This window comes from Chrysemys picta, chromosome 6 (assembly GCF_011386835.1).
Source record: "Chrysemys picta bellii isolate R12L10 chromosome 6, ASM1138683v2, whole genome shotgun sequence".
NCBI classification, from domain to species: domain Eukaryota; kingdom Metazoa; phylum Chordata; order Testudines; family Emydidae; genus Chrysemys; species Chrysemys picta.
Window position 1 is genome coordinate 89,168,403 of NC_088796.1, and position 21,214 is coordinate 89,189,616.

A 21,214-nucleotide genomic window follows, 5' to 3' on the forward strand; every position below is an offset into this window, starting at 1 on the left:
GACAGGATACTGGGCTAGATGGACCTTTGGTAGGACCCAGTTTGTCCATTCTTATGTGTGACGGGTTGGATCACAGAAACCCCCTTGGGAGCTGCCAACTGATGTGCCAAGACTACCTCTGCTCCTATTTTCCCTGCCAGCTCGGGACCTCAGCACCCTGTCTTGCTGAGCCAGACACGCCTGTCTGCTCCAACACAGACCCAGGGTCTGAATTACTTGCCCCAAAGATGCAGACTTGACTGAAAGCAGCTAACAAGTGTTCTTATCTCTAACACTCAGATGCCCAACTCCCAATGTGGTCTAAAACCCAAATAAATCCATTTTACCCTGTATAAAGCTTATACAAGGTAAACTCAAAAATTGTTCGCCCTCTATAACACTGATAGAGAGATATGCACAGCTGTTTGCCCCCCCCACCCCAGGTATTAATACATACTCTGTGTTAATTAATAAGTAAAAAGTGATTTTATTAAATACAGAAAGTAGGATTTAAGTGGTTCCAAGTAGTAACAGACAGAACAAAGTTAACTACCAAGCAAAATAAAATAGAACATGCACATTTATGTCTAATACAGTAAGAAACTGAATACAGATAAGATCCTCACCAGTTCCAGAATGCTTCCTTTTACAGACTAATCTCCTTTTAGTTTGGGTTCAGCAATCACTCATACCCCTTGCAGTACTGTCCTTTGTTCCAGTTTCTTTCAGGTATCTTTGGGGGTGGAGAGGCTCTCTCTTTAGCCAGCTGAAGACAAAATGGATGGGTCTTCCCTGGGCTTAAATAGACTTTCTTTTGTGGGTGGAGACTCCCTTCTCTCTCCTATGCAAAGTCCAGCTACAAAATGGAGTTTTGGAGTCACCTGGGCAAGTCACATGTCCATGCATGACAGAGTTTCTTACCAGCCAAGCCACATTCCTGGGAAAGCCCAGATGTGGATTGGTATCTCCAAGTTCATTGTTGGCTTAAGTGTTTCTTGATTGGGCACTTACTGAGAATAGTCTTTTCTCAGGAAGCTAACCAACTGCTTCACTACAGCCTACTTAGAAGTATGCAGCCAATATTCATAACTTCAAATACAAAAATGATACATTCATACAAATAGGATTAATAGATTCAGTAGATCATGACCTTTACAGAGATATGTTACTTGGCATATGTAGCATAAAACACATTATAGTTATGTTATATATATAATATATTCATAAGCATATTTCCATAAAGCCTTATGGGTGGCACCATCACATTATGTTCTTATGTTCAACTAAGATTACTCCTGCCCATTAATATTCTGTTGGTGGCTTTGCAGATATTTCAGATGCCAAGAATATAAAATTTAGGTTTTTAAGGTAAGTCAAATTTTGGCCTACAAACTTGATGACTGATGAACAAACATAATGTTGAAATCAAATGCTTCAGTACATTGTTTTAATATGGAATCTTTGCTTAATATGACTATATTTTCATTATGGGCAAAAATATCCTTTTGGCACACATTTCAGAATCATTATCTAATGAAACCATCTTACCAAACAACTTCATTGAGGTTCATGAGATCCAGGGGGTTGAGAAGGGATATTCAAGGGTATTGTGGGAGATGGTGAGGGTGTGTGTGTGTTGTGAGAGGAAGAGAGAGAGAGGAGGGTGATGGTTGAAGGATAGGTATAGCACATTATAGACTTTACCAGTACACACACCTATGAAGATAAGCATATCAACAGCACCTCACAGGCACTGGTGTTGAAGGAGCTGTTAAATCTAAAAATCATCATGGACACTTGGCCTCCCTGTCACAAAGAGCAGATATTCAACATTAAGATCAGGTCAGTTCCTGTGCCATTCCCAGGTTTAACAGCAAATTGACTGGGGTCAAGAAAATCTGCTGCATGTTCTCTATGATCTATAAAAGGAAGATTAGTGACTATGGATGCTAATTAATGAGATTCTTGATGTCAAGAATTGGTTCCTGGAGTAAAAGCCTCTTAAGACAGAGCTGAGCAAACTATGGCCCACGGGCCACATCCTGCCCACGGGACCGTCCTGCCCAGCCCCCAAGCTCCTGGCCCGGGAAGCTAGCCCCTAGCCCCTCCCCTGCTTTTCCCCCTTCCCCGCAGCCTCAGCTCACTTGTTCTGCTGCCGGCACAGTGCTCTGGGCGGCGGGGCTGTGAGCTCCTGTGGCAGCGCAGCTGCAGAGCTGGCCCTGACCCAGTCTCTGTGCTGCGCGGTGGTGGCAGCAGCGTGGCCCGGCTCCAACCGGGCAGCGTGGCTGTAACGCTGCCAGCCACCGGTGCTCCAGGCAGTGCAGTAAGGGGGCAGGGAGCAGGGGGCATGGAGCAGGGGGGTTTGGATAGATGGCAGGGGAGTTCGGGGTGGTGGTCAGGGGACGGGGGTGTGGATAGAGGTCGGGCGGTCATGGGGGAACAGGGGGTTGAATAGGGGGAGTCAGGAAAGAGGGAGGGTTGGATGGGGTGGCAGGGGGCAGTCAGGGGCAGGGGTTCTGGGAGCCATTGGGGACAGGGAGAAGGGGTGGTTGTATGGGGCAGGGGTCCCAAGGGGGCCGTCAGAAATTAGAGGAGGGGTTGGATGGGGCGGCGGAGCTCCGGGGGCAGTCGGGGACAGGGAGTGGGATGTGTGGATGGGGCAGGGGTCCCGGGGGGGGCCATTAGAGAATGGGGGGGTAGGATGGGACAGGAGTCCCGGGGGACGACCCCCTCCCCTAAACGGCCCTTCATACAATTTACAAAACCCGATGCAGCCCTCAGGCCAAAACGTTTGCCTGCCCTTGTCTTAAGAGATACTTAAATTCACTGGCTTAGCATCTCTATCTTGCCACAATGATGGCTAAACACATGCTTCAGTGAGGTCTCTTTCCGTCTGTTTCTGGGATTATGTTGAGCTATAGCCGTCTGTGCTGTCATTAGATCACCTCCATCTTGCTAGTTTTATGTGTAGGACCAGAGTTCTAAGAGGCTAATGGCTCAATACCTCTAGCATGATTATCTGATGTCCAAGCTCAGACATCTGGTAGGGTTACCGGCTTAGGACCTCAAGTTTGCTGAGTTGACATATATGTTAACCATAATTCTGATCACAACTAATTTATTGTATTTGATGATTATATGTTTGTGTTTTAGGCATGTGAATGCAGGCTGCCTTAGCTATTTCTAACAATAATTACTTGAATTAGTGGACACTGTCTAATGTGACAAGTATCAAGCTGTCCAGAGTAGCTCATGAGCATGAGTGCCAACCTCAGGGCAGACTGTCAAGAACCAGGGCACAAACCCCAAACTGGTTGTGAGTTCTATACTTAGATTTCACCAACGAAGTAACAAGTGTGAACTCCTTGTGGTTAGGCTGCTATAGTGCTTGGAGTCACAGACAGTCTCCTTGGGTACTCCAGTTTATCTTGCCACCCAGGCAAACCTGCCTTTCTGATAGATGGTCCCTAACACCCAAAATCACAACAATATTCAGGTTACTCCCAGTCCCAAAGGATCAGTCACTTATCCCAGGTCAATTGCACCTTAGATCTCACACCAAAGATGCTTGTAGCCAATCCTATAATAAACTAACTAATGATTTATTAACTAAGAAAAAGAAATTAGAGTTACTTACAGTGTTAAAGCAGGTAAACATATACACACAAATGAATTAGCCTTAGGTTCCAAAAGGAATTAGAAATTGCTGCAATATGCAAGCTTTCTATGTCCTTTGGAGCTAACCCAAGCCAAGCAGTTTGGGGATCACTGCTTATGCTTACAAATACTGCCCTATCCATATTCCAAGCAGCATAGTGATCCTTCTGGTCGGGGATTTTTTTATTCCCTTTCTCCAGAGTTCACATTGTGATGGGATAAGTGTTTGCACCCATCTCCTCTTCATGGGTCTTGGGCAAGTAACAAAGTCTTTGTCCTTTGGTCTTTCACAATGGCTCATTTGGTTTCAAAGGCCCTTCTGGTGTGCAGGACCAGCCCTTTACATTATTTCATTCTTCTTTCCTGCTTGGTGAGTTACACAGTTACAGAAGTTTACAATGCAAACACTTAATGTAACTTTATATCATGGGATACGGATGTTATAAGTGAGATCAATACATGCCGCATCCTACGAGCATTTCATCCAGTCTAAGTACTAAACACATTCTTATAAAGGTAACATCTATTTTAACAATGCTCACACGTAGGTGAGCCAGGCTGGTTTCTGGCTATGCGTCTGTCAGTGTTCAGTGAGGCTTCGGGGCCTTGACTTGAGCTGGCATCTGATCTGCCAGCGTCACAACTAGTATTGACCTTTTTAAATCCTGACTCACATTAGGTGTCTGGGGTCAGGGAATGAAGATTCATTTCTTGCATGTCACATGTTAAACCTATGATTGCCTTGATTTTTAGTGTTTGTGGGATTTACGCTTGAGCAACCTGAACGATATGCAAAACAAAGATTTTAATTGGGAGACGGAGTGATACATTGTTATAAAAGTTAGAAATTGCTGACTGCAGGGAGGCATGAATCCTGCTTCCTGCCTTTTGTCTAACTTTTCTTTAGGTGATTTAATACCATCACTTTTCAGCTGTCTCTAGTGTAAGTAGCAGAGCCATGCATGAGAATTCTGCCTGTGCAGTGTCATTAAAAAACTGTCATATGATTTGTATATCTGTATCAACACAACACATTTTACAGTAACTCCTCACTTAACGTAGTTATGTTCCTGAAAAATGCTACTTTACATGAAATGATGTTCGATTTAGTTGGTGTTGGTCCTGCTTTGAGCAGGGGGTTGAACTAGATGACCTCCTGAGGTCCCTTCCAACCCTCATATTCTATGATTCTATGTTAAGATAATCCAATTTCCCCATAAAAATTAATGTAAATAGGTGATGGGGGTTAAGTTCCAGGGAAACTGTTTTTCACCAGACAAAAGACATTTTATATATATATATATACACACACACATACAGAGAGAGAGACACACACACAGAGTATAAGTTTTAAACAAACAATTTAATACTGTACACAGCAATGATGATTGTGAAGCTTGGTTGAGATGGTACAATGCCTTGTACTAAATGATGAACTAGTACTCGGCTGAGCCCTCAAGGGTTAACACATTGTTGTTAATGTAGCCTCAGACTCTACAAGGCAGCACGAATGGAGGGCGGAGACACAATAGACACAGGGCAGTGGCTGCAAACATTCCCTGCGGAAACTGAACCAATGCTGATGAACCCACGCTATCGTACTGGAGTGCACCACTCCCTCCACTTTTCAAAGTGCTGGGGGGTGTGCATGTGTGTGTAAGACAGAGACACACACCGTGTATGTGTGAGAGAGAGAGAAAGCGAGAGAGACAGATGCACCGTGTGTTTGTGTGTGTGTGTGTGTGTGTGTGTGTGTGTGTGTGAGAGAGAGAGAGAGAGAGAGAAAGAGACACGCATTGCCACTTTAAGTACGCTGACCCCACTCTAAGTACACTGCTTTTTTAAGTAGATCAACAAGTAGAGACAGCAGCTTTTGCCAGCAAGCTCCCTCCATCCTGAGCCATGTCATGTCCCCCCCTGCTCTGTGGAGATGGGGTGCAGGAGCAAGGGGGGACACCCTAACATTAGCACCCCTCTCCCCCCGCCCCCTGCACAGCAAGCAGGAGGCTCCCAGGAGCAGCACAGGGCAGGGGGGTGAGGGATACCTGAATTGCCCAGGGAACTTAGGGGAGTTGATAGGGGGCTGCCGACCTACCTTGATTCCATGCCCCCACCAGCTAGCTCCAACAGGCTGCTCTTCCTGCAAGCAAAAAGAACAGGAGTACTTGTGGCACCTTAGAGACTAACAAATTTATTAGAGCATAAGCTTTCGAAGAAGTGGGCAGTAGCCCACGAAAGCTTATGCTCTAATAAATTTGTTAGTCTCTAAGGTGCCACAAGTACTCCTGTTCTTTTTGCGGATACAGACTAACACGGCTGCTACTCTGAATCCTGCAAGCAGTGGACAAAGCAGGCGGCTGCCAAACAATGTTATAAGGGAGCATTGCGCAACTTTAAACGAGCATTTTCTCTAATTGATCTGTGATGTACCAACGAAACAGTGTTAACCGGGACAACGTTAAGTGACAAGTGAGGAGTTACTTTATCATTAAAATAGAGCATACATGAGCTGGTTTAGTGTCTGATACACTTCCCTAGGTAGCTGATAGAAGGACCTTAATCAACTTCAACAGGAGTTGTATTGGGCCCTTAAACAAACAGGACTTCAGCCATTTTCTCCAAGTTACTGAAGAAATTTCAACTAATCCTGGAAGGAAAGTCTGTTCAAGAGCTAGGAAATGTAGACTGAAAGTTAGTAAAGAATGTTTGAGATTGTAAACTAGAGAAACAAGAGACTGATCTTCAGGGTTCTCTCTCATTAATTACATGTAGAAGTGACTACCTGTGAAAAGTTTGGTGTAGGGATAGAATCCAATTTTCCAGGATGGCATTCAACTGTCCTAAACAGGAGACCATGTGTTCTCTTTCTGCAGTCCCCTGCCTCATTCACTACATATCTTCCAACTTCTAAAATAAATGAGGCAAGGGTCACTTGGGTGAATCATGATTCTTCCACTTGTCGGGGACTCAGAACCCAGACGGCAAGGTTCGTTGTCTGACCGCAGAGAGAGACAGGCAACACCAGCAAGGTCCAGTGACAAGCTCTTTATTGAGGAGTGCACACAACAATAGAGAGCGGCCCGTCTCCAGAGAGAACCAGCCACAGTTTTAACAACTAGTAGGGTTATATAGACAGTTCCATCGCGTCATAGTTAAAACAACCCACATCCCACCCCCTTTGTTAGCAAGAAACTTCTAGTATTCATGTATACCTATCCCCCTATAAAAGCAGCCTTAAGCAATTCATAATGTCTCAGCAACTTCCTTATCAGCACGGTTAACAAGCACCAGAACTAGGAGAAAGGGGGAGTTAAGAACATACAAAGAACAGAAACAGGGAATGGAGACAGTATATCTCCTAATCTGTCTTCTGAGCACACTGTTCTTAGCACACCTGGTACAGCAATGCAACTCCCCTTTTATCTCACTTTTTCAGCTTAAACACCTATGTCTTCGATTCTGCCCGGGGACTACCCAGAAACCTCTGTTGGCCTAATTCTGGTTAGGTTGGCATAACTGCTCTACAATTTTCTTTTTGGGCCTAACACACTCTTAGACCAAATGCTAGACTATAGTATCCTGTGTACCATCTGTGCTTACCCCCAACTAGTTTCACTGGACTCAGTACCTCCTAGTCTTCCCTTCAGGTGCTGTGACTAGGAGTGAATACAGTGACCGTAAACAGTCTGCTTAAAGCAAAGTACTGTTTAATCTTAACCGTAGGAACAGCAAAGCAGAAGAGAATGGGATTTAAAAAAAAACCAAAAGGCTTACATGCATATCTATCTTGAAATGGAGGCTTAGGAAAGCTAACCTTTCCTCGAGACATTTCTAACTTCTGGCAGTCTGTCATGGGAATCAGTTCCCTCCAACCGTCCAGCTCCCTTCTCTCAAAAGTGTCTGTCCATCAAACCTCCTGAGGTTTTGATTTCCCTTCCCCTCACAGAGACTGAGTTTCTCCTCAGGAAAACCTGTCTGACAGGTCCAGCAGGGCCAGCATATAAAAGGAAATGGTTCTGTGTTGTCCCTCAAGTGTTTGCAGAAAGGGGCCTATCAGGATTCACCTCCCTCTTCCTAGGTGCATTTTCTGACTAACCAGCACTGAATTAACTCAATATATGCAGACAGTAAACAGCGATAACTCGGTCAAGATACAATATTCATAAATTATTACTGGCATCTCTAAATGCATCAGAGGCATTTATTATGCTCAATACCTAATGTTTGTTAAAGTTCCAATATGTCCTAGAAGTATCACTGAGAATTCATGTAATAAAGGCTTGTGTTCAATGCCAATGTGTTCCCAGCAAATGATAAACGTTGGTAAAAGCTTTGCTTTTATGTAGTGAAATTGCTCTGCCTCTTCTGAATAGAAAATACTCTTTGATCCATCACCGTTCTGCTGTCTTTTGGCACTTCCATGTGAGTGCACCCTGCTTTCCCTGATATATCTCCTACATATTGCAATTATCGCACATCATGTTCTAACCAATGTGAAAGAAATGGGAAACAATCGATTGATTACCGATTTGGTTATTTTGTTCCCCACATCCCATAAGTTACTGATGCATATTTATAACCTTGCTCTAGTTTAATTGCATGGTTTTGATTTGTACATGGAATATAATTGCAGGTGTCCTGCTCCTGAGAATTACAAGTGCTTAACCATGCTTACACAAACCTCTGGATGTAATAATCTTGGCAGCACAACCCCAGCCACGCTACCCGATTACATAGTGTTTCCATGTATAGCCTTAGCTCCTTTGTCAACTCCGGTGCTCTCCAGGTTTGAGGGTGAGGCTCCATTGTGTGTGCCTCAGTTTAATGTTGTGCAGGTCACATATAAGCAATTACCTGTCCACTTTTTATTGCTAACAGTCATGATTTTCCAACCCAGCCTGCTGATGTGTTTCATATTAGCATTAACAACATTAGGAGCTCTGTTCCTACTGGCCCCAAAGGATGCTTAGAATACAATTTAAAAAGAACACAGTGTTCCTTGTGCTTTCCCAAATACATGCTGTCAAAGAGTACAATGCAAGGTAAAACAAGTTAAAAAGGTTGCCAGCAAGTAATACATTTTAATCATCTTTGATTTTTTCCCCTTCTTTCTTTTATTATCTTGAAAATGTGGCATGAAATCCTGTCCACATTGAAAGCAATGGTAAAACTCACATTGACTTCAGTGAGCTGGGTTTTCACCTGTGATCTTTTGTCCTTCTTCATCTATCAGAGATAAAATCAACAGGTTTTTCCTATATCAATAAGGTAAAGTTATTGACAGAGTCTCAGCTGGTGTAACTGACTTACACCAGCTGAAAATCTGGCCCATATACTATCGCAGGGGTCGGCAACGTTTGGCACGCAGCTCGCCAGGGTAAGCACCCTGGCGGGCTGGGCCAGTTTATTTACCTGCTGACACAGCAGGTTCAGCCGATCGCAGCCCCCACTGGCGGCGGTTCGCTGTCCCGGGCCAATGGGGGTGGCGGGAAGCCGTGGCCAGCACATCGCTCTCCTGTGCCGCTTCCCGCCGCCCCCGTTGGCCCAGGATGGCGAACCGCAGCCAGTGGGGGCCGCGATCGGCCGAACCTGCCGCGTCAGCAGGTAAATAAATCTGGCCCAGCCCGCCAGGGTGCTTACCCTGGCGAGCCGCGTGCTGAACATTGCCGACCCCTGTACTATCGGAACATATCTTGACACTTCTGTTTATTATATTTGTATTGCAATAGCACCTAAAAGCCCTCCATCAGGAATGAGGCCCCATTGTGCTAGGAACTGCACACGCACATAGTAAGATGTAGTCCCAGTTCCAGTGAGCTTACAGTCCAAGGCCCCTATGCTGCAAAGATTTGTGCATGTGCTTAAATTTAAGTATGCGTAATAGTCTTTGCAGGATTGAGGCCTAATATAACAAGCAATATAGGAAGAACAGGGGAGTGATCTAATAGAACTATCTACAATTTTATATGCAAATTATGTTTACAGTTTTAAAACAGAATTAAAATGTAAACTGTACCCTACTGCTCTTCAGCCCAATCATAATTAATTGGTGATTTATAGACATTATGGGAAAAGTGGCTATTGAGAAAGGATAATGCTAGTTTGGCTCTAGGAATAATATCTGCAAAAGTAGCACCAAAATACAGGGGTCTGATCGTGGGCTTTTTGAAGTCAATATTAGAGGTTTCTCAATGATGTAAGTAGGGCAGGATTGGATCCACTTTTTTGCTTGACGAATGTATTACTAATCAGGTGCTATATTAATAAAATTCTGAACAATCTTGATCATTACACCCCAGAGAACTTGCTTTATCAGATTATATTGATTATAAAATACTGTAGGTCAAACTTTGATTTTGTGAATAATACATTTGATAAGAGTTTTTACTTGGAGATTATGTATATTAAAGGTACTATCAAGAATGATAGGAATAAAATTTACACATAACTTTGTCTTGGGTTATGGATGTAAATGTGTATTGCACCTCAAAGAACAAGATTCTTGTAAAGTTACTTGCTCTTTTAAGGAACAAGATAATTGAAGAGTGGCTGTTTTTCTAGGGGAGTCCTACAGGAATTGGTTCTTGGCTGTTCACTATTTAGCATTCATTGCTGACAAACTTTGCAGATGACATAAAGATTGGGGGATTGGTAAATAATGAAGAGGACAGGTCACTGTTCTAGAGCAATCTGGATTAATTAGTAAACTGGGTGCAGGCAAACAATAAGCATTTTCAGTATAAGATCATACATCTATGAACAAAGAATATAGGTGATACTTTCAGAATATTGTCTATCCTGGGAAACAAGGGACTCTAAAAGAATACTTGGAGGTCATGGTGTATAACCAGCTGAAACGATAAGTGCAAAAGGGATCAAAAGGACTAATGCAAACCTTGGATGTATAAACAGGGAAATCTCAGGTAGGAGTAGAGAGGCTATTGTACCTCTGTATTTGACACTTGTACGACCACTATTGAAATAATATGTCCAGTTCTGGTGTCCATAATTCAAGAAGGATGTTCAAAAATTGGAGAGGGTTCAGAGAAGACCTGTGAGAATGATTAAAGGATCAGAAAACATATACCTTAAAGTGAAAGATTTAAGAAGCTCAATCTGCTTAGTCTACCAAAGAGAAAGTTAAGGGGGTGACTTGATCAGTCTATAATACCTGCATAAGGAAAAGAGATTTTATAATAGAAGACTCTTCAATCGATCAGACAAAGGCATAACAACATCTAATGGCTGGAAGTTGAAGCTAAAAAAATTCAGACTAGAAATAAGGCACTTTTTTTTTTTAACTATGGGTAATTAATCATTGGAAAATTTTACCAAGGGTTGTGGTGGATTCTCCATTACTGGTAATTTTTAAAGCAAGATGCCTTAATTTAAACAATATGCTCTAGTTTAAGTACAGCTATTGAACTTGAAGCAGGAATTAATACATGGAATCTTATGGACTATGTCATGCAAGTGGTCAGACTAGATTATCACAGTAGTACTTCTGCCCTTAAAATTTATGAAGCTGTACATATGTGTAACTGTGTTGACAAAATGGCATTCTGGCTTTGATGGTGGTGAGCACCCAGTGGAAGAGCTAGGATTTTGCATTAATATTCTAAGATCTGGTTCAGTTTTTGTTGTTAGGGCAGGCTTAATTTCAGACCTATCAACACATTTGTTCAAGGTCTCTCTTAATTCTTCCTGAGAATGAAGAACAGTTGTTGCTTTAAAAATAATTATCCTAACTTTTGAAAGGAAATTGCTTGTACAATTTTGTTACCTGTATGGAAAACTTTTAATGCATAATTTCTATTGTAAATCATGAAAAATCTCTTGGACTACAGATATACCATACTGCAGCATTCAAAGACCAAGAAACTCTTCACTAAAACAGTCTCTCAGTGCCTTTATACTGTAAATACGTTATCGCTTTACATACTACCTGAAACCACTTCACTCTTTTATGAATATAAGCAGAGAACATTAATATCCCTTTATTTAAGAAACCCTTGCATTATATATTACATTATCCAGTCAATGGATCCTAATCATGACATCTTTTGTATAGCACTTTGAAGATACTAGCACTACATAGGTGCTAATTATAAATTACTACTGGTGTTTGAAAAAGCCACACTCCCACTCACTATTGCAACTAGGAAGCATTCTGTGGTGAGCCCACAGCCTAAAACATCATTTTCTCAAGAATTTTAAAAATAACTGCTTCCAGCCTTTGATTGTGAAGGTAACCTACCAAATGTAAACTGATGCAGTTTTGTGTTCCTGAATCTGTAGGCAGAAAGCTCCAATGCTTCTTCTGCTCCTCATAGTTTTCCCAAGCAGCTACAGAATGAAATTGACAAGTATCTGAATAGTTTGGTTGCTGGTGTTCAGAACCCTGTCTGCCATCGTGAAACTGACAAGACTTATTTATTTTGATTGAGAGTATATGCCCAAACTAAGCTCCGGACACCCATATAAAATATTTCTAAAATACCTACAAAAATATTAAGTGACACTATCAACTAGTAAAACTCCCAGCCCAACAAGTTTACAGATAAAACTCACCCACTTAGAAAAATACTGAGAAAATAGATAAGACTTGCCATTTTAGTTTCACTTTGCTGCTGCTTGGGAAAGCTCTGAGCAGCAGCACAGACAGACACAGGAAGATCTGTACATTAGGTACAACCAAACAATGGAAATTGGATGAGGGATAGACTAGCTGAGATCTCCCAACCTCCACTTCTAATAGTAGCCAGGAGGACTAGGATAGCAGAGATCCCCTCACTCAAACAGCTAGTTTGCTCTTCCTCTTCACAGGTTGATGCCTCCCTTTTGTAAATGTAATGCAGGACATTTAGGTCCCAATCCTGCAAACACTTTTCCATCGACTTTTCCATTAATCAATGGGATTACTCACATGAGTAAAATTATGCCCATGCAAACGTGCTTGCAGGATCGGGGCTTTAGTTGCTATGGGATAACACAAGCAGCTGCATGGGAAGGTTTGATGGTACATAATTCTCCTCCTTCCCAACAAATTTCAAACTTTTTGATGCTAGGAGCTGCAGAATGAGGGGTTTTTTTTTTGTTAAGTTTTTACTCTTTGTTCAAATAGAAATTGCATTCTTTTTACTAAATCTTCTGCATAAAATCCATTATTGGACATTTTGTCTCTCAATAATTACTTCTATCAATAATCTTCAAAGTTTTCCATGTGCTTCATTGTCTGTAAAAGGATGTGTTACAGTACCTTGATAAACTACTTTCCTTCTGCTGTTCTATTTCTTTTGTTCACTGTTTGAAAGAGGAATCCAGGATGAAGGAAAACATTTATAACTAGCACAATGTAGTTAGTAACTGATCCCCTCTCCTATGGCTTACAGACTTTGAAGTAAAGGTGAATTCCAGAGTAATGGGAAATATTATATAACTGCATAATAATTTTCAAAATGTGTGAACTAATTCAAGATGTTAAGTAAGAAAATAATAAGCTGCACCCATATGGAAATTTGTAAAAGAAAAGTGAATTTTTAAAAAGTGGCCTCTAATTATGGGCACCTCTGTTTTTTTGGGTACTGAACTTTTCAGACATGAGTGTCTCAGGTTGGGCATCCAGATAGTGAGGCATTCAAAATCAATGGCCATTATCAGCTAGTTATCTTCACTTATGACTTTTCCAGTCTATGCTAGTTGAAGTAAAAATGTGGGTCAAACGAACACAAATACTGGCTACAGGATAGTGCTGGCTGGTGACTTAACAGGGATAAATGTGAACTTTTAAAACATGAATTTGATACAATTGAACTCACATCTTTACAGTGACCACAATATTCAAAAGAAATATTGTTTACAAATAAAGTGGTGGGACTTGGGAGACTGGAGAACTCAGGAGCTTGATAAAGGAAGTGATATGGAGACTTGGTGGGGTAATATGGTGAAACTCCCATGGCTACTGCCCATGGTCTGTATCACTTTGGTAGGTAAATAGATAGAGACCTTGTTTTTCATTTTATTTCATGTTATTTGGCATTTGTGAAAAATAACTTGTAAAATGAAATAAAACAAACAAAACAAAACTACCCCACAGTGGCAGCTTCTGTCCTGTGGTGGCTGGGCCCAGCTCCCCACTCCAGGCTAAGTGCACAGGGTCACAATGCTACTCATGTTTGGACCATCTGCCCCTCTATGAAGATGGTGGGGTGGCTTCAGCCAAATTTGAATGAGCGGCATTGCGACCTAGTATGTGAGGCACAGCATACATAGGGTGATATCGCCTTGCGAACCCTCCGGCAGGGCCTCCCATTCTGGACCCTGCTCCCAGGGCATCTGAAGATAAAACTACAGTAGAACCTCAGAGTTATGAACACCTTGGGAATGGAGGTTGTTCATAATTCTGAAATATTTGTAACTCTGAACAAAATGTTATGGTTGTTCTTTCAAAAGCTTACAACTGAACATTGACTTAATACAGTTTTGAAACTTTACTATACAGAAGAATAATGATGCTTTTAACCATCTTAATTTAAATGAAACAAGCACAGAAATACTTTCCTTATCTTGTCAAATCTTTTTTTAAACGTTCTCTATTTTTTTAGTAGTTTACATTTAACACAGTACTGTATTTCAATTTTAAGTAATCCTCTTGCTTCCTTTTAGTGTTTGTTATCCATGAAAAAAATGCCAACCCAAAAGCCCACTGATTTTAATGTCCATTCAAATAGCACTAAAAAGAATGCTGCAGTAAAACATACCAGCACTAGTCTTCATAATGACAATTAAAAATAAGTATCCAAACTTAATGTTCCTGCTTAAGTACTACAGGATAAACTATGTAGACTTGAAAAAATCTTTAATGGTACCCTGCTTGAGGTTGCTAACACACTTTTTTGCTGCCAAGGTGCATAGCTCTTGAGGCATCATTAGGTTCATTGGTGTGGCTTCAAGCTGTTGTCTTCAATTGCTTGAACAGGCAGCGAAGCACTCTTCTGCTTGCATGTGTGGGATCTTCTTGGTGTTTCTCCCCCTCCTTCTTGTCACGGTCTATGTCACTGTCCATTTCTCTGTGCTGTTTCTCGTACTAATTCAATTATCTCATGGTCACTAACAGGGCTGGCTCTAGGCTTTTTGCTGCCCCAAGCCAAAAAACAAACCAAAAAACAAACCAAAAAAAAAAAAAAAAACAAAAAAAAACAACCCTCCTGGAATACCGCCCCTGGAATTGTGCTGCCCCAACCACGTGATTGATTTGCTGGTGCCTAGAGCCGGTCCTGGTCGCTAAGAATAGGGTGTCCATGCTCATATTTATCTGCGTTTAGCCATTCCTTCCTGTTCCTCTGTGGTGATACCCAAAAGCTGTTGCTCTTCAGAAACGTTTAGTTGTTTTATTTCCATCTGATCCTTGTTTTCCCAATTATCAGGTTCAGTGTTATCAATACATGGTCAAAGTTTATTCCATGAGCATCTCAAAGACTCAGAGCCAATCTCACTCCAAGACTTGCACACATGTAGACAGCATCTTTGATTGCCAGCTGTTTACAAAAATCTGTAAGATTCAAATCACATTGATCCCAGTAATAATTGCCATAAGAGGTTTCATTTGTATCTACGTTTCATGTTTTCCAGAATGCCTTGGTCTATTGGCTGACCGTTTGTGATGTTTGGTGGCAAAAGCAAACACAGAATGTTTCCATCAATAGATTTTCAATGGCAGGGTGAGATGGAGCACTATTCATCAGTAGCACAGCTCGGCTAGGTAAAGATTTTGACATAAGGCAGTCTTTTACAAGTGGAACAAAGTTTTTAAAAAAACAGTCGGTAAAAATGCCATCCATCAAAGCACTGCACTGGCTGTAGTAATGGATGGGTAGAGCTGACACAGTGATGTCTGCAAAGCAGCGAGGTTTCACTTTTGTGAACGAACAGCAAAGGGAGCCATCATCGTGATCAGATCTTTACTCGATTTGAAATTCTTTGCCTGTTTTTCTGAACTATCTACCAGAGTCTTGTTTGGAAGCAGGTGCCAGTACTGGCCCATCTCGTCACAGTTAAGCACTTGGTCCTGGGTAAGTTTGTACTGTTCAATAAATGATTTGAAAGTGGTTTTTAAATTCACCAGTGGCATTCGAGTCAGCTGTCAGAGACTCCTTGCATCCCCAACTGCTGTATTTCATGCCACCATGTGCTTGCTTTAAAATTGTCCTCACCTTTGTCTGGATACATTTATCAGTAGAGTAACAGTCTTTTTTGTTACTATCACACCGGTTATAGGCATGCCTTTTGATCTTGCTCTTGCAAATCACAGATGCAGTGCCTTATTAAAATCAGCAACTCTGTGTAAATCTCTGGTCCTCAAACTTTTGTACTGGTGATCCCTTTCACATAGCAAGCCTCTGAATGCGACCCCCTCTTTTAAATTAAAAACACATTTTTATATATTTAACATCATTATAAATGATGGAGGCAAAACAAGGTTTGGGGTGGAGGCTGACAGCTCGTGACCCCCATGTAATAACCTCATGACCCCGAGGGGTCCCGACCCCCAGTTTGAGGTAAATACACCTGCTTTTTACTGCTTCACTGTCTTTGGCTTCTTTTGCAAATTGCTTTATTTTTTCCTGGCTTTTCCGAATATCAGTGATGGTTGATTTTCTGATACCCTATTCTACTTCTATGTGGCTGAGGCTAACACCATGGCATTGTCAAGTTTTTAAAATATTTTTAGCTTTATGTCAATTGAAAGTGTGACATGTTCCTACTTGCTACTGCTTGCCATTCTGCTTAGTCATGCAGCATTTGCTTTATTATTTTTTAACTCTGCTGATGCATGATTGCGTACTTCCAGGTCCAGATGAGGGGTGTGGGTTGACCGGTCAGTTCGTATCTCCTGTGTTCATATCTCAGAGGTTCTACTGTAAATTCCAAACAAAAGAAACCAAACGAAACATTGGAAAAACATCCCAAGAATGTCAGGGGGCTCCATAACCCAGGAGCGCTGTCCATAATCAGCGCTGCCGGAGGCATGGGGGCGTTTTGGTGGTGCTATGGGGCAAATGGGAAGGTTTCCTCCTATTTCCTGCTACTAGGTGTCTGGGTTGGTCAAGATATGGCCGGGCCTCAATGCCTGCACGGCTGCCCGAGGCTGGTGCAATGGGGCGGCTGTGGCACTGGGGCTGCCTCTGCAGGGGGCACATGGGGGGAGCCCTCGCTACTGTCCCTGTGCCGCGACGGTGCGATAGACACGCGTGGGGCCCGGCCCGCCCCCGGGGCGCAGCAGCTTGAGCGTGGAGCCGGCTGGTGCCCGGAGGGGCGGAGGGAGCTGCCCAACCTGCCTGGGAGCGCTCAGCTCCCTCCCCGTTCATTGGCAGGCTCCCCTCGCCGCGCTTCCTGCTCTGTCCGCCGCGCCGCCAGCAGCCGCCCCTTCCTCCGGGGGCCGCGGGGACGTTGCTGAGAGCCGGGAAGGTGCTGGGGGCCGGGCTGTCTCTCAGGAGCGGGCCGTGCCGCGGCGAGCAGCGCTGCAAACGGCGGAGAAAGGTGAGTAAGTCTCGGTGCCGCCGCTTTGCGGGTCTCCCCCACCCCGCCTCCTCCTGCCCTTCCCCCGCGGCGGGAGTGCATCCCTGCGGGGACTGCCTCGGTCCCGGGCCGGGCTCCTGCTTGGCTCGCTCCTCGCTGCACCAAATGCCTCGGCTGGAACGTGCGCGAGGAGAGCAGCCTGGCCATGGAGGGAAGGAGACCAGTTTCCCTCCCCCCTGCAGCTTTGGGGGGGGGGGCGGTCAGCAGGCTGGAGGGAGCCCCATGTGATACGGTCCCTCGCAGAGATTGTGTCAGTCAGCTGCCATGTAGCTAATCCCTGCTCCGCAGAAAGCTGGCAAAGTGTTTCTCGGCTCTTGCAGACTGTCTCTCTGGTGGGGAGTTTCTTCACCCACCACTGAAATGCAGCCACCTCTTGGGGGTGGGGTGGGGCATTTAAGTGAGCAGCCAACTATACTGAGGTGCAGCCCCCTGATTGGTGCAGGGATGGTGAGAAGTAAGAGAAGGAAGTAAAGTACCACAAGGCTATTCTGGAAAAGTGTCACCTTCTGATTCTGTTCCAGAAAGGGATTTGGGGAGGGGGTTCATCCTTTCTCCCGGGCTTGCCTATGGTCTATGGAAAAAGGAGCAACCCAGAGGCTGGATTTTAGCACGTGGAGTGGAGACTTGGCTAGGGAAAGGAGTGGTTGGAAAAATAAACTTGCTCAGTCATGGTAATTATCAGATGGGGTTTACTGCCAGATTGTGAATGTTTCATGTTTATTTTTATCTAGGGCTTGTCTACACTGGCAGTTTACAGCGCTGCAACTTTCTTGCTCAGGGGTGTGAAAAAACGCCTCCCTGAGTGCAGGAAGTTTCAGCTCTGTAAAGTGCCAGTGTAGACAGTGCACCAGCGCTGGTAGCTACGCCCCTTGTGGAGGTGGTTTTTTTTAGAGCGCTTTCCCGTTGCCTGTGTAGACTAGCCCTTAGAACCTCTGCTTAGAGTGGTGAGGGCGTGTGTGTGCACATATTTATTTACATTATATACATTTTTGTGTATTGTATATAAATATCCACTCCTGAGCAGGGAAGGAGAACTAATAATGGGTGACATTAAGAAGGTTGTGGTGTTTAATGCCTATTTTTCTTCAGTCTTTACTTTAAAATGTCACAGATACACAACATAAGTAATATTAACATGGGGGAGAAACAGATTTCAGAATAGGGAAAGAGCAGGGTAAAGAATATTCAGCTAAATTAGATGTATTCAAGGTAGCAGGGCCTGATGAAATTCATCCTAGGCTATTTAGGGAACTAGCTGAAGCAATCTCAGAACCATTAGTGATTGTCTTTGAGAACTCATAAAACAGATGGGTGAGGTCGCAGACAACTGGAGAAAGGCAAACATATTACCTATCTTTAGAAAGGAGAACAAAGGGAACCTGAGTAATTATAGACCAGTCAGCCTAACTTTGATACCTGGAAAGATACTGCAACAAATCACTGAATAATCAACTTGTAACCATCTAGACAATAATAAGTAATAGCCGGCATGGATTTGTCAAGAACAAATCATGCCTAATCAACTTAATTTCCTTCTTTGACAAGGTTACTGTCCTAATGGATGGGGAAAGCATTAGATGTGATAGATCTTAATTTTAGTAAGGCTTTTGACACAGTCCTACATGACTTGCCCATAAGCAAACTAGGAGACTGTGGTCTCTATAAAATTACTATAAGGTGAGTGCGTAACTGGTTGAAAGATCATACTCAAAGAGTAGTTATAAATGGTTCTCTGTGAAACGGGGAGGGTGTTTCTAGTGGGGCCTTACAGGGGTCTGTCCTGAACAATTCAGTATTTTCAGTAATGACTTAGAAAGGAGAGTATGCTTATAAAATTTGCAGATGACATTAAGCTGAGAGGGGTTGCAAGAATTTTGAAGGAGAGAATTAGAATTCAAAATAACCGTGACAAATTGGAGAATTGATCTGAACTCAACAAGATGAAATTAAATAAAGACAAGTGCCAGAGTATCAAGAAGAAGAGGTTAGGGACCCTGCCCTAACCTAACTGTTGCATGGATTCTAAATATCCACTGTTCTGTTACTAAGGACTTCCTATTTTTAACATTTCTCCCACTTGATAAGGCACTCCCCCAAAAACATATGAAATCAGTTGTCTAGTACAGTGTTTCTCAACGACCACTCCATGGAATGGCGCCAGTCCCCGAGATCTCCATGATACAGTTTAAGAAGGCAGCAAGTCCCTGCTATCAAAAAGGTTGAGAAACACTGGTAAACTGTTGAGTTGAATTGTTGACATCATGCAAGATGCCTAGACAAAGAAGTAAACAACTGGGAGCCACACTGTTCTTTGCTTACACTAGAAACCCAGAACAATTTAGGGATTCGAAGGCCTATTCCTATCTTTAACTCGGCTTGATCATGGGATGGGTCCCTTTCACTTAGGGCTAATCTACACTGGCAACGCTAAAGCGCTGCCATGGCAGTGCTTTAACGTGGCTTGTGTAGTCACGGCAGAGTGCTGGGAGAGAGCTCTCCCAGTACTCTAAAAAACCCACCTCCATGAGAGGTGTAGCTACCAATGGTGAGAGTGCGGCTCCCAGCGCTGGTGCACTGTTTACACTGGTGCTTTACAGCGCTGAAACTTGCTGAGCTCAGGGGTGTGTTTTTTCACACCCCATGAGAAAGAAAGTTGCAGCGCTGTAAATTGCCAGTGTAGACAAGCCCTTAAATTAACAACAGTTTGCTTAGCAGAAGGTGTTAAGAGGCAACATGCAGTGGTTGCAATGTTAATGCTTTTCTAAGAAGAGAACTTCCCCGGGTTCAAATGCCATATGCAGTGGCATTAGAAGAGAGAGACTGCAGCATCACTTTGGTGCTTTTTTTCTAGACATCCCTTTTACTCTCCTAACATTGTTTTATGTGGCATTTTTGTGGACTTGAGGCATTGTGAGATTCCGTTTTAGATGGTGGTATTAAATGGCACATTAAAAGTAATAATCATATTGTATAAAACTTTCCAATTCCCTGCTACTAGTCACACCCTAGGTTATTAAAACTGAAAACATAAGAAATCCGGTTTATGGGGATTATTTGTGGTGATTTTACTCTTTTGAATTTTATTGCTTGTGCAATTAAGCTATTCAGTCTTGCTTTCATTCATAGTCAATTTCACTTTCAGGTTCTCAATGTTGCAAAGAAATCAAAGGGAATATTTATTTAAAACAACAGTTGCTGTTGGATTTTCTAAATCACTTGTGAAAACACTTTTATTGGCTGTTAATTTTTGAAATGTATATGTAATTCTGAAACTTCAAACTATTTTGAGCCACAAACCTCTCTGGGTTCTGCTATCTATTAAGTATAGGGAGGACAAAATTGTTAAAGCAATTAGTTCTACTTTTGGCATCTCAGAGGGTATTAAATTAAAGGAGAAAATAAATATTCCTTGATTTAAAGTAATAGAGTAGTGGTAACAAAGAAGGAAGGAATAGTACATTTCAGTATTTCCTGGCTATTTTAACAAGCTATTTGTGGCTTAAGTTCTCCCTTTTATCATGGCTCTGAGCCCGTGAATCACAGAGGGGTTTCATATGATGCTTGCATCAGAATGATCAAAATGTTAAGCAGTTTAATTTGCTATGCTCTCTAAATGTTACCCATTCATTTCCTGTGGACTTTAAAAAGAGGTAATTTGATAGTTTGAACAAATATTGACTCAATGACATCACTCAACATCTGATATATTCTTTTTTTTTATTTATTTTTTATGACGACTGCCATCTTGGATCAAACCAGTGGCCCTCCTAGAGACAAGCACTCTGGACAGTGGCTATTGCCAGATGCTTTAAAGCAGTGGTTCTCAACCAGGGGTATGCATACCCCTGGGGATACATAGAGGTCTTACAGGGGGTACATCAACTCATCTAGATATTTGCCTAGTTTTACAATGGGCTACATAAAAAGCACTAGCAAAGTCAGTACAAACTAAAGTTTCACACAGGCAGGACTTGTTTATACTGCTGTAAACTATATACTG

General features: G+C 42.6%; 1 protein-coding gene and 1 long non-coding RNA gene across 7 annotated transcripts in view; one reads left to right on the forward strand and one right to left on the reverse strand.

Annotated features, from left to right (window-relative positions):
* Positions 1-8,735: 8,735 nt before the first annotated feature.
* LOC135984378 (uncharacterized) lies at positions 8,736-12,026 on the reverse strand. The gene is made up of 3 exons (XR_010602321.1): positions 11,894-12,026; positions 10,584-10,688; positions 8,736-8,862 (listed from the first exon to the last, which is right to left on the reverse strand). It is a non-coding gene; the product is annotated as an uncharacterized LOC135984378 (long non-coding RNA).
* Positions 12,027-16,862: 4,836 nt separating this feature from the next.
* Positions 16,863-21,214, forward strand: part of GOLM1 (golgi membrane protein 1) — a 70,951-nt gene continuing 66,599 nt past the window's right edge. For 5 of the 6 annotated variants that reach the window (XR_006175462.2, XR_006175458.2, XR_006175459.2 and 2 more), the window contains exon 1: positions 16,917-17,175. The gene's annotated coding sequence lies outside the window, so the exon portion shown is untranslated. Of the gene's footprint in view, positions 17,176-21,214 lie in introns of all 6 variants that reach the window. The other variant, XM_005304307.5, reaches the window with a different exon arrangement.